Below are 14,474 nucleotides of genomic sequence, written 5' to 3'. Positions count from 1 at the left end.
TACAAGAAATAGTACGCAAATTTGGTAAAAATTGATACGAGTACATATAGACAAACTTTTAAGCAAGACAAATCGACAGACGGGATGGGAAGTTATCAGTGTGGGTCGCATCCCAGCCTCTTTTTTTTTGTTTTACAATTTGATCATGCCTTGTGACAAGTTATTACCTATTTAATTTTCAAATTAAAATTTTAAAAAGTGATGTGATCCACGTTAATAAATTACCTTTGGCGCCTTTTAAAATAATCATTTCAGTTCTTAATTTATTCAAAGAACTAAGTAAATTCAGATTTCCTTTAAAAATTGATTTTTGTGTTGCGCATGGAACACAATTGGATATGTTTTTTTGTTAGTCATTGCTATGGTAGACATGTCAAATTTTTAGCTTAACATTATTTAAAAATTGTATTAGTATTGATGCAAAGGGGGGTAAATCTGCAAATTTGATCTTAAATCAAAAATAATTCAATTTATTTTGCCAATTGGAATAAAAAAAGAGGGTAAATTAGTGTTTTGACAGATTTAGATTATGAATAATATGATTTATTTTGCAAATGGAAACCCCCATTTTTCTTAATTGAACAAAACCACCCATAAGGTTGACATACAGGAAAAAGCAGGTATGTACAGGTATGTAAGTAGGCCACTAGAGGCAAATTTCTCATTAAAATTTTAAATGAAAAAGAAAAGTTAAGGAAAGAGTTGCTAAAAGAGGCCACAGCTGAGTTCTTCAGCTACACGCCTAAAAGTGAGAAATTTAAGACGGTCCTTCTGAAGAGCATAAGTTCCTACACGGAACCGGAGGAGCTCTTAGACGAGCTCCGTCAAAAAGCCAATGACGATCACAATTTTATCGGGGTCAAGCCTTTCACTGCATGAAGTCCAGACGAGGGTGTTATAGGCTGCCAATGTTCCTCGTAACATTATCGCCCCAAAGCAGTTTTGATAGTGTGAAAAGAATCGAAACTTTCGACAATCAAGCTGTACACTGGGAGACATTAAAAAGGCACGACGACATTCTACAATTTACGAAGTGCCAGAGGTTTGGCCATGCCAATGCCAACTGCAATATGCAGTTGCGCTGTGTCAGGTGCTCAGAAACACACATCGAAGGCGAATGCAGGCTGGGGAATGAGCGGGTTGAGGATTGGACCCTGCTCAAGTGTGTCCTTTGTGAAAAATAAGGGCCCCGGATAATTATAGGGGTATGTATCTCTCTCACTCAAGGGAAGCGGATGCATATGATTGCGGCTTATGCGGCTGGAGCTGCGCAGGCTACCTATTTTGCTTCAGAACTCGAGATTCTTTTTAGGGAACTGAAACTGATCTGAGAAGAAAACTATTTCATCTTGGCCAGTGATTTGAACACAAAACATGAATATTGGGTAAATCAACATAGTAATCCCAGGGGTAACCGTCTTTTTAATTTGATGAATCTTTACAGCGTTGAATAAGGCGTTGACCTGCTGGCCACTGAAAAGCCATCGTATCCAAGAAATGGCTCCATCCTGGATCTTTTGCTGTACGACACCAGACTGACAGTAATAGACAAAGTGGGTAATCACCACTGCGGCTGGCTGCCGTAATACAAATTCCGAACGAACGCGTGGAGTTGGAGGAATACGTTGCAACGCACTCGAACAATTACAGTTAGACGCGCTGGCCTCGCTTCACCAACACCCTAGCGAGAGAACTTCGTTCGAGTGGCAAAGCCTCACCAAACAACAGAAACTTGACAAATACAAACATTTAGAACAGATGAACGAAACAATAAAACGAACGATGGAAAGGACAATACCAAAGTACAAAGAACGGGATCAAATGGACGCTTACAGAAACGCGACTATTGACGCACTGCGAAGGCACAAGAGTGGCTTACTGACAAGACTCAAAAACTTGTACAGACGACTTACAGACCCACACGACTTGGAGGTTAGGACACTGAAGTCGTCAATAAAAAATGTCAATCTGTTGATTAAGGAGAACTACAGGCTATCAATTAACAAGTACTGGGACCGCAAGATCCGGTCAGTTAATTCGAGTGACCCTAGTATGTTACCTAAAATCAACAAGATATTCAGGAAAAAGAACGACAGTGATGTTCCGAGTCTGAAACTCCAAAGAACCGAAGAGAACAGAGACGTACTCAGGACAAAGCAAATAGATCCAGAGGAAGTAGTCTTTGACGATGACTTTTACATAATTGAAGATCCGAAGGAAAAAGTGGAGGCGGTGGGAGCTGCTTTCCAGCAAGTGTACAAGGTGAATGTAAGCATTCGCCCCAACCACGACCTGGAAAACAGAGCCCTACTTAATCACTTTTACCTTCGAAATGATATGACACAATGGCGATCTGAGAACCGCGGTTTCATGCGGTTCAATGACGACTCCTTGGCAAATGCCATAATCGCCGAGCAACGGGACCAAGTCCCTTGTTAGTGACGAAGGTTAAGCTTCAGCTCATCTTCAATTCAATAAAAAATAAAAAGTTTGCAGGCGTCGATGGTATATCCAACGTTGTACTAAGACATTGTAAGACATGTACGATGGAGGCAATGGACATTTACACCACACTCTTCAATAATGCACTGGATAATGCATATTATTGAATTATGCATATTATGTCCAGAAGTCGAAGACAATTCTGTTCCGGACTCCGTTGGCTAGAGCCACGAGGGATATGTGCAAGAATTGGCGCAAGATGGTCATCGTTGATCTTCAAAGCCAGCCATTAGCGAGAAAAAGTGTAGTGAAGTACCTTGGTATCTGGTTAGATCAGTATTTATATTTCGACAGGCATATAAATGCTGCTCTGACCAGGACCAGAGAAGCCTTCGCTCTGACGAAATGGCTGTTTTACAGCAGTCGGCTTGACTCTAGAGTGAAGTTAATTTGCTACAATGTCCACATGCGGCCGGTGATCGTTTATGGTTGTTCTGTGTTGTACAACGTTAGCCCTTCCCAGATGGAGAAGTTTCGGGTGCTCGAGCGGCAGTGCCTACGATGCTTTACCGGCTTAAATCGAACAGCTGAATCTTCTAACTTGCATTATTATTCCAACGAGGTCTTATACAACGGGGCTCGAATCAACAGATCAACAGAATTGACAATTTCGTGATAAAACTCGTCCGAGGTCACATTGCAAGAGCTATGTCTTCGACCAACAATTTAATTTTCGGGGCGTTCTAACCGAACGACGAGTATTTAGAAAGTTCACACTTGAGGGGCTCATTCCACCAGAGGCAATCCTCTTTTTAGATATATGCGGTCTGATACAGGATAGATTCGTATTTCCAATAATCTACCACGTCAGACGACGAACCGTAAATAGGCGACTCCTGTACAATCGGGACGTTCTGGCACAAGGCGGAGCAGAGCTTCTTCGGTTCAGTAGGGCTGTATCCGAACGGGAACGAACTGATAGGGTGAAGCAGAAGAACTAGTTTTGGTGGCTTCAATCAGCACTTGATAGTCGGTAGTCGAGATGTGGTTTTGAGCCTTGGCCGGCTTACATACTTGTTTTATAGTTTTAGGGTTTAGTTTTAAGTAGAATAGGCAAAAAATGGAATTAAAAAAAAAACAGAAAAATATGAAAAACAAAAAAGGCTTAAGTTAGCTATTTAGATTTGCTGCTGTGGTTGTTCTAGTTTTAAGAAGTTTATAGGTAGAATAGGTAGTTTAAGTTAGTTTGAAGTTTTATTTATGGACCTAATTTTAAGTACTTTTTAAGGAAAAATAAAAAGGACACTGATATTAGTTTTTTTTTAAATTTTCTAATGAATACATAAATAAATAAAATTGAAGTTAAAATAGATCTTTAACTTAGAGTGTCCGTATGGGACCATTAAGTTAGTAGTAAGTTATGTATAATTAGGCTAGTTTAATGAATTTTTGTCTAGCTTTAAGATAGGTTTAAGATTGAATTAATAAAAATGAATTTGAAAAAAAAAAAACAAAAAAAAGGCGTTGGACCATTTGCGAGGAATTGACAAATCCTCGAAGAGTAATTCTTGTCATGAAAAAGTGCTTTCTTAAATTAGGATTCGGCCATGGTTCTTCATGGACTGTTGCGCCACCTAATTTATTTTATTTTTATAATATCAAGGTAAACATAATAATATACAGTTTTTTGTTCGTCAAATATTTTGTCACTTTTTTATTTACATATACAAAACTGTAAGTCGATATTGTTTTTAAGTTCCAACACCAATTTGGTCCGAATGCATAATGCATAATATGAAATTTGATTGAAGTTAGTGGGTTCTAATATGTAAACCAAATTGTTCATTTATTTTTAAATTTCTATATTAAAGTAAACATGATTTTTTTAAAGTCCTTTCTGTATCTCGATATTTCAGCTGGTTCTTGAGATATGGTCTACAAAATAATGTATCCTGCAAGTACGAACTTGAATACATTCTGTCGCAAACATCTCTAAAAAAACCATGGATTTTGATTTAAGGGAAAAAATGTCAAAATTTTGTTTTTGACAAATCGAACGGATTTCAATAATTCACCTTAGGAAGTATAAAATACACAAATTCTGTAAAAAAAATAAAAAGAATTCCAAAATTACTTATTTTCATACTAGAACGAGTTTTGTATTTTACTGGAAAACATCACATTTGTCAGATGTTTGGTATTTTTTCAAAACCGAAAGACACAGTTGTCTATGAAAATAAAAATTGTTAAATTCAAACGAACGGAGCTAAGGAATATTAATATAAAACAAAATGGCCGACACGTCATTATCAAAGTAATAATGTTCGTTACTATCGTTTACATGTAGCCATAGCACCATCGTCGTTAGCATATAAAATAAAGTCAAACTTTCCCCTTAAATATATTCGACACCTTCTTTAATATCAAGAAAATGTTCATGCCCTACAAACGATAAAATTGTTAGTCTTAAATTTTTCACTCATTCCATTAAAATGTACCTTTATTTTACAATTTGAATCTAACTTACGAGTACAATCTCTCGAGCAAAAACCTTGGCTATGAGTGGGATTGTATCTAGATTAAACACCACCAACGGCACCACTGCACCGTCGCACCCGCCGACCGGTGCGGTGGGTGATTCACTTTATAGAATCTATTTTGATCGCAATTGTTGGAAGGAATAAATATATATAGACAGCCATAGATTCTTTCCACTGCTGCATTCTGCAGAAATTGAAGTAATGTACTGCTGACTCAGCTATACTTTATGGTTGGTTTTGTATGGGCTACACTATGTTTATTTCAGATGTTTCTGAACCCACAAAACATGCCACAAATTCATAGTGTCTCAGCTTCAGCCTTTTGTTGAACGACTTCGTCTAAAGACAACAACGAAACCAATGTTGAACGGTCGGTGGTGTGGTGGCGTGTTGGTCGGTGTCGGTATGGCAGCAAAAACAAAAATACGTATATAGGTATTTTAACATAATTTAAGATTGTGTAATTTAAGACCAATTGTCTGTTTAAACCACGCGTCCATGCCTATTGTCTCCGATATCTAGATTTATGTAGCAAGGTTAAGCCTCAAGTTATCTTAATACAACCAAAAGAGTGTGTGAGCAAATATCTCTTACCTCAAAGAGTTGGACTTGAATAATGTTTTTATTTTTACCTACATACATAAACCTACTATCTAGGTAAAGTACCAACTATCGACCGACGGACGCGTCGACAAACGCTAGGTTTAGGTTTATTATTATTCAAGAAAGCACAAGAGTTATTGCTTTGGACCAAATTTTGTAATATTTCGACTACATTGTTGGAAATTTTACTTTCTTCGTCTTATTTAACTATTCTTTTATCTTTTAGTTCAAGAAGTGTCAAAGATTTATTTCTCAATAAAACACAAGTCACCTAAAATGGTGGAGGCAACTTTTTTCCACTAATTATAACTTATGGGTTAACAAACGCAATTTGTTGGCATATTTTCACTTCTTGCAGAAATGAGTGCGTGTACGAGTATAGGTCCAACCAATGGAATCAGACGCTGCTGGTCACTGCTGATGGGATGTAAGAGTGCGTGATCCATGTCCAATTGAACCTTATTCGCGCAACAAAGTGCATGGCGGTTTGGAGCGGCAGCGCGGCAGCGTGGCACGGCGACAACGCAGGCGGCGGAGATGTTTTGAATGCGTAATAGTTCCATGTATGTAGGTCTCTAAGAAAATAAGCGTTGCTGGTTAGGTTGGGCAGCATACGTTTCGATACGATGCCAATCCATGCCATATTGATTGTTAATTACTTAAGGAATGCAGACATGTGCCAGGCCAATGCATTTTATTTGATAACGGCGCGAGGTCTGGAAATTCATAGGATTTGATGGTTTTTCATATACCAGTTTGGAATAAAATTACTTCTTTAGGTATCGTGTTTGAATTAGTTACGAGCATAAACACACAAAAATTGTCTACCAGGTTATTTGGTCATTGGTTTTTTTTTCGAAAAATGGAGAGGAGGTTACATTTTTCCTTTAAAGGATAATGTGGGGATAATGTTGATACCCACTGAAATTATTATTCAATGATTTTCAAACTCGTAATATATCGGAGGAAAAAATTGAACCATACTTTCGGTGACTTGATTAAATTAAATAATAAATAAAGTTACTTTTTTAGCTTGAAGCTGAATTGATGGCACTTTTTTATAATTTCACAAAGTTGGTGATATTATAAAAGTTAACATAAGTACCCTTGTTTTTTTTGGCATTCTATCAATAGTATAGTAGAAAATTCTTAAGAAAACGCATTTGCAGTAGCCAGATTTTTGTATTTAAAAATTGGTACAACTGAAAGAAGATCTGTCAGAATAATAATTAAAAAACACACAAATTAAAGAAAGTTTTGTGAAAATCAAAAGTTCAAACTAACCTAGCAAAAAAACTAATTAAAACTAATAAAATGGATAATTTTCAAGAGGAAATTGTAAGAAAACATCTTGTAATTGAGATTCTATAAAAAAAAAGTTAATTTAACAACTTCTTCAAGGAGGGGGTTTGTTCGTAGACTGCTACATTAACATGTGGTTTTGAAGCGATCCTCAATTCTTTATATACCTGAATCGTGTTGAAATGAGTTTGATTCGAATTCCGTCAGGGATCGGAGTCGAGTCAAAATTTGTGAAGAAAAACCTATATGAAGGAGTTGGTTTTACAGATAATGCATTATGGTCTGTTCATTTGCATGTACAAAAAATATGCATAGTTTAGTTTTAATCAAATAACAAAAAAGAAATGGGCATGGTGCTGAACTATTCAGTTCTTCATTGTTTAACACAATCAAACTATCTTACTTACACTTCATAAGAAACATAAAAACACTATTTGCGTTTTAGAATGTACTGTCAAACTTAATCATTTTTAAATCTTCTTGTGCAGTGGAAACACCAAAAAGATCTATTTCATCTAAACTGAGATAAACCTTTGGTGGAATTATAGAAAAAAATAAGTCCAGTTAGATTATTTTCATTACGAAAACTCAATAATATCAACAGTAGCAGATTGATTTTTTTCACCAATCGAAAACACATGATTCCAAATGCACAACTACTCAACGAACACAGCCATCGAGATACAAATGCAATATCAATCGTACCAACATTTGAGAACGAAATCACATAAGATCAATTCGGGACTCGTATAAATGTCAAAAACCCATTTGCAGTAAGATTCTTCTTTAACTTTTATCGGTGGTATTCATACTGCTGATATTGTTTTTGTTATTCGTTTGAAATCTTAGTAGAAATCTTGATAGATTTTCCAACAAGAGTTGTACAGAATCTTACAGCAAGAGGTTACATTTTAATTAAAAAAACACATGTAATTTCAATAGGAATTCAACACCAGGAAATAATAGATTTAGATTTAGACAGGATATTGGTGACCAATTGCGATCACATCTTGGAGAAATAGCCACGTTTAGGAAACCATTCTTACAAAAGTCGGAACTGTGGCTCCAAACTTTCTAACATTTTCTAGTGATTTTTAACAATATGCCTGAGTTTTTGAAGCTTGAATGCTTCCATTTTTAGCGATGGTGTTACTTTTACTTGTGAAATGTCAAAAGTGACAGTTGAGTGACAAGAGGTGGACTATTCAAAATAAAATTTCTTTAACAAAAAAATAGGTGGGAACACAATATGGGCTGCGTTCAATCTCAGACAAAGACGGAAACAGCTGAGATGTCAAAAAAGGAATCCAAAGGTATCTAAGAATTTCTGGGCTATGTAGATATCTGACAGAACAGCTGATTCAACACATGGTTGACTTTCAAGAAACTTGAAAATTGATTTCAGCTTTGTCTATTTGTTGGTAAACAAAAAGATACAAAATGTTAGTAGAAGTTGTTTTGTTGTGGAGCTACAAGAAATAAGGTCGCTGAAAGGGAAAGGTAAGTTATTCTTTCACATGATTCAAAACCCCAAAGAAGAACCACTCTATTCCCTTTTTTTAAGTTTGGGAACATAAATCCATTCTTACCTTTTTGGAGGAGTGCAGAAAGAGAAAGGACCAGCTCTGAGACCAAAACCCCGGTGAAGAACAATTTTTCAAGAAACTCCAAACGTTTTTGAAAAACACGGGTCAATTTTTGATGAGAAGGAATTAAAAATATGAAAAGCGCTACAACATGTACAGCTGTTGTTGTTTTTATTTTTTGACAGCTATCTCAATACAGCAATCTAACTCGTTCAACAAGGTTTCTAAAAACCTATTTATTCAAGATACCCTATCCACCACGAGATTGAACGCAGTTATTAAGGGTGCAAACAAGTGAAATGTCATTTCAGGGCTTTGAATGTAAAATAAGGAATAAAATATAAATGTATCAACCTTTCTTACTGTCAAAAGCGTAAGTTGAAGTTTTGGTCAAAATATCTTAATATGGTTAGGTTACTTTTGACTTTTCATTTTCGGTCATTGACTTTTATTATTAATTATTCTTCATTTTCATATAGATTTATCATTTGATTGATGTATCCTTGAAATATTGGAATATAATGGAACATTTTTTAATATTTATGTGAAATACAAGCTACAATACTTTTTTTGGTATTTTTCTTCTTCACTTCCAACTATTCAAAACCACAGACCTTGTATTTTACCATATTTCTTAACATTAAGTACCCATAAAATAAAACATACATATGTATGTTTTAACAAGATGCCAAATTTAAAATTCTATCAAACTTTCCTTTGCATTAATTTTCGTTCCGCTTTTTAACCAAATAAAACATTCATACAATTGTTTGTTGTAACTTCACTTAAAACAAAGTGCCCTACTGAAGTTGTATGTCTCAGCTGATGAACTTGAACAATAAATTATATGAGACACAACTTGCGGCTTTGAGTGCTTCTTTCTGCAAATCTCCAAAACAACCAAAGTCCCCAAACAAAATTTCTATTCACTCTTGAAAATTCTCATTTATTGGAAAAAGTTGTACGTTAATTTTTAAAATAAAATGGTTTTTAAAAAGGCTGTTCATCGAAATTCAGGAATTTGCTAGCAGATTACTCCACAAATAAAAAAGAAAAAGACTTATTTAAGCTGAAAATGCAGTACAACAATAAATTCAGAAACTTTATTACGATTCACTTTCCAAAAGTGCAAAACATTAAACTGAAAATTTTAGTTTTATTTATTCATCTGTTTACTTAGTTTAGTTTTTAGTTCAATAAATTTAATTGAAAATATTGATCACTTTGACGTTTGAAGGACTGTTTGTAATTGACAACTCAGATGACATTGTCTATATTTAGTTCTTAATTCAATTCACTTAAAAGCGAACAAGAAAGCACAAATTTTAGATCTGTCACTTTTTTGACAACTGAAGATGATTTGGATGCGTTCATTGATTGCGTACTTTATAAAATACTCATTAAGACTTTTGTTTAAGTTTATTTTCAAAGTATGAGTTCAATTTTCTTTTGAATCCATGAATTCCTCCTTAAACCAGTCTTATCAAATCAGCGTAATATGAAGCGCATCATGTGAGATTCATCTACATTTCTACATGCTACAAGCATAAATCATGTACCGAATAGGTGGTAACATATGAATTCATAGAAATATCAAAAAATCAGAAAAAAAGAAGATAAAAACGCTTCAGTTCCCACCGCGAACGCCTCGTTGCGTCAAGGTAACTTCAACAAGATGACCGCAACAACAATAGAAAAATTTTAATACACCACCAACTCCAACTCAGATGACTTCGACATCACCGCCGCGCGCGCCGCGCCGCCGCCGCAGCCGCTATTACCACTATTGATATGGTGGTAACTTGGTTTTACTAGGATGGTTAGGTTAGCTGGTTTTTTGTTGATTAGTAATTAGTGGTGGTGTTGATCTGACGCTGGCACTGGATCTGTCTATCCAAACGAACCGAAGGGGTCAAAATCTGTAGAAAATACAATGCCACAGCCACTGTGCTCATGGCTAGACCATGATGATGATGATAGTAATACTTGTGTATATAGTTTAAACACGGCATGATCTCAGGAAAAACCCCTTTCCTTCGATTATTATTTTTCCACAGTCAAACTCAATATACATTTCTTTAATCCACTTTATCCATATTCTATGGATAGTTCCATAACCTGAAGGCATATCCGTATTTATTGTGTTTAAGGCCGGGTATAGTCTTGATTTGTTTTTGTTTTTTATTTAAAAAAATTGTGTCGTACTGTTTTTCTGGATGTGAGTGTTAGAACCACAGTTTTTGCTTGCGATCGACATATGGAAACTATTAATGGCAAGTTTTGTATTCTTAAATTATTTCAAAATTTACATTTTAATCAAACATTACATTAAGATAGTAGAAAAGTCAAAATCACTCAGTCCCCACTTTAATTGCCAAGGCCACTCCTTGTATTGAGTTTTAACTAGAAAACTGAGGTTTTAACTAGATTAAGGATATTTTTAACTTTTTTAAGGCCAAACTATCTAGTAGTCTCCATAACATTTGTTATTTAAAAATAAAGTATAATTTGTTTTAGGAAATTAAATGGCATTTAGATTTTTTACTACAATCAGGAATATTTTCCAATTTTGAAATAAACATAGTTTTTATTTTTGAAACAAACTCTTTGGATAAAGGAATAAGTTCGTGAATTTTGTAAAGCAAACGCTTCCTGAAGAATTTTTAAATCTTACTGAACATAATGGCTGAAACACAAACATGCTTTAGCTTCGGCTTTGTCTGAGTTACGATGGGCCTGCTTCGAGGTCGCTTATGACATTTCTTATATGGCATTTCTGTCATTAGCAGTTGTTATTTTTTCTCAAAAGTTTGTTTTAGTGCAGTAAAAAATATGAATTTTGAAATCGAAAGAGAGAATTAAATTTATCACGGAAGTAGCTAGTCACCAGCACCTCACCAAGTCTATGAGAAGTTCTTTGAAACTGATTTTCTGTTCTACAAAAATAAGACGTTTTATAGAAAAAATTTTTAAAGAAAAAATTGTATAGTTATTCTATGTAGGTCAAGACAAGGTGTGATGGTCATCTTCTGATGAGCCCAACCATTACATGGGGGCGAAACGCATATATGAAAAATTTTATGCTGGTTTGATTTTAAATCATATTTATTAAAACAAACGGTGTTCAGAAAAAACAATTTCACTGTTAACAGTCAAATATTTCTTCTTCAAATATATTTTGTATGTTGAAGTTTTTTCTACAGCTGCTGAGCTGTCAGACAAAGCAAATGTTCAGCAAATTTGAACTAGATCTTCCGTTTGGAGTCACATTACGCAACATTACGTTCTTTTCTTAACGATTGTCACACGAAACGTGTGGTCAAAGCTTCATTGTGATAGCATGCATTGAATTCCTATGGCTAAACTCGTAAACGTCAAGTGAAGCCGTAGCTGAAGCGTGTTTGTGTTTCAGCCATAAATGTCAAAGAAATTTGACATTTTTAACTATCAACCTGTCAACTTCTGATGCAGCTAAAGAAAACCTATAAACCAAAATTTTGTAAAGTATTAAACTACCTTTCCATTTTTTTTAATGCAGTAAAATAAGGTGTTGTTTTAAGAGAAATATAACTTTAAGTTGGCAACACTATTTTAACTGACAGCCATTTTGTCAGATATCAAGTCATTTACTTTTATTTTGGTATTTTAAAATGAATAACGCTTCTAAATTGTGGAAGTTTATTTTGAAAATTCGCTTCTTTTTCCAAAATCGAGTTTTGTAAATCTGCCGGATTTGGAGTGATAATAATCTTCCAGTGTTGTACCCGTGATGGTTAGTGCGTTGGACTGCTATGCTAGATGTTTTAGGTTCGATCCCTTCCTGTGTCTCCTAAAGCTTCATTCACAGGTACTGCCTCTTGCGAGGAATTGACTTCCAAGAGTAATTCTTGTCATGAAAAAGTGCTTTTTAAAATTAGCCATTTGGATTCGGCATATAAACTGTAGGTCCCCTCTATCCCTGCAATTACGCGCACAAAGGAATGGTTGAGAGTTGTAAGTCTTTTATAATCTTCCAGTACATGTTGAGAAACCGTTACATCAAAAACTAACTTTTTGGTGTGCTTTATGGGTTGGTGGAATAATTGGTCCGTACTTCTCGAAAAACGATCCTGGCCAGATCGTTACAGTCTATGGTGACCGCTTTAGAGCCCCGATTACTGACGTTTTCGTTATCAATTGAACAACATTGATTTCAACAAGACGAGATGGCGCGCGGCGCAACATGTCACTCATAATCGGCCACAATTGATTTTTTGAAAAATGTTTCATAAACGTATAATTAAGAGCCCTTGAATTGAACTCAAAGATCGTTCGATTTAACGCCATGGCTTGACTGTTTTCTGTAAGGCCTAATCTAAAGGTCCAATGAAATGCGCCACCTGAGTCGCGATCTTCCTCTACTGCGCCGTCGTCCCTCTTGATTGGATTCGAAGACCTTCCGGGCTGGAACGTTGATATCCATTCGCCCTAAGTCAGTGTCGCTGTAAAGCCCGTAAAGTTCGTCGTTATATCTTCTCCTCCATTCTCCATTTATGCATACGGGACCAAAAATCACCCGGAAATTTTTTCTTAAATCATCCTAAGACGTTCTCATCTTTCTTTAAAAGGTTCCAGGCCTCAGTGCCATAAATGAGAACCGGGATGATGAGTGTCTTATAGATGGTGATTTTAGATGCTCGAGAGAGGACTTTACTTCTAAGTCCAAAGAAGCAGCAATTTGCAAGAGTTATTCTTCGTTTGATTTCAGCGCTGTGTTTATAGTGGTGCCTGGGTAGACAAAGTGTTTAACTACCTCGAAGTTATAGCTGTCCATGGTGACGTTTTGTCCAAGACGTCGTTGTTCAGTCGCCTTTATGATGACAGCATATACTTGGTCTTGGCCTCATTGGCCACTAAACCCATCTTCTTCGCTTCCGTCGCAATGCTTAAAAACGTTCCACTGACATCAAGATTTGATCTTGAAATTATGTCAATATCATCTGCGTATCCGAGTAATTGGATGGACCTTTGGAAGATTGTGCCTCTAGTGTTGACGGTTGGGTTTTGCAGAATTCTTTCCTTGTCTAAAACCTTTTTTGACATCAAATGCATAGGTGAGATCTTTTCTGACCTTAATAGAGCAGCGTGCATTCTCCATCGTCATTCTGCACAAACGGATAAGTTTGACAGGGATGCCACAACTAGACATTGTTCTGTAGAACTTTTCCCTATAGCTGCTGTCATACGCGACTTTAAAATTGATAAAGAGATGTTGGGTATTGATTTGAAGCTCCTGGGTTTTTTCCAAGATCTGCCGTAGTGTGAATATTTGGTCGATAGTGGACTTTCCTGGTCTGAAGCGACACTGCTAAGGACCCATCAGATTGTTGACGAACGGCTTTAGACGTTTACATAATACGGCAGAAAGATGCCTCTGTAGTTGGCGCAGTTAAGAGGGTCTCCTTTTTTATGTGTCGGGCACACTATGCTGGGATTCCACTCATCGGGCATGTTTTCTTCCGACCATATTTTCCAGATGATTTGGTGCATGCTCCCTACCAAGTCATCGCCTGCTGCTTTAAATAACATCAATTCAATAAAATCACCTTTGTTTTATTCCATTTCAAAGTTCTGTACCTTTTAAAAACAACAACATCAAATCTTAACTTAAAATTTACGCCTTTTACTTAATTTGTAATCAAAACAAAAATGACTCCGCTACTGGTTGCAAGTTCACAGATTGTTACTCGTTACCACTCTACTATACAAAGTACCCACACTATACGTATGTAGGTAGGTATATGCTGGTGTCTGGAGGGGCTATAATATAGCATCACAACAAGCGCTGAGCGAATTTCTTCGCTTCCATGCACCTCTAACTTTTGCAGAGCATCGGCTCTAAGACCTCTGTACGTATGCTATGGTATACTACCTCTATACCTACCATCGTCGCCGTCGTCGTCGTCTTAGTCGTCATTGTGTGGATATTGTAGTCCCCCCAACTATAAAGCATAAAAGACCC

The sequence above is a fragment of the Eupeodes corollae genome, chromosome 3, assembly GCF_945859685.1.
Source record: "Eupeodes corollae chromosome 3, idEupCoro1.1, whole genome shotgun sequence".
Classification (NCBI taxonomy): Eukaryota; Metazoa; Arthropoda; class Insecta; order Diptera; family Syrphidae; genus Eupeodes; species Eupeodes corollae.
Note: the sequence above shows the minus strand (reverse complement) of the source record.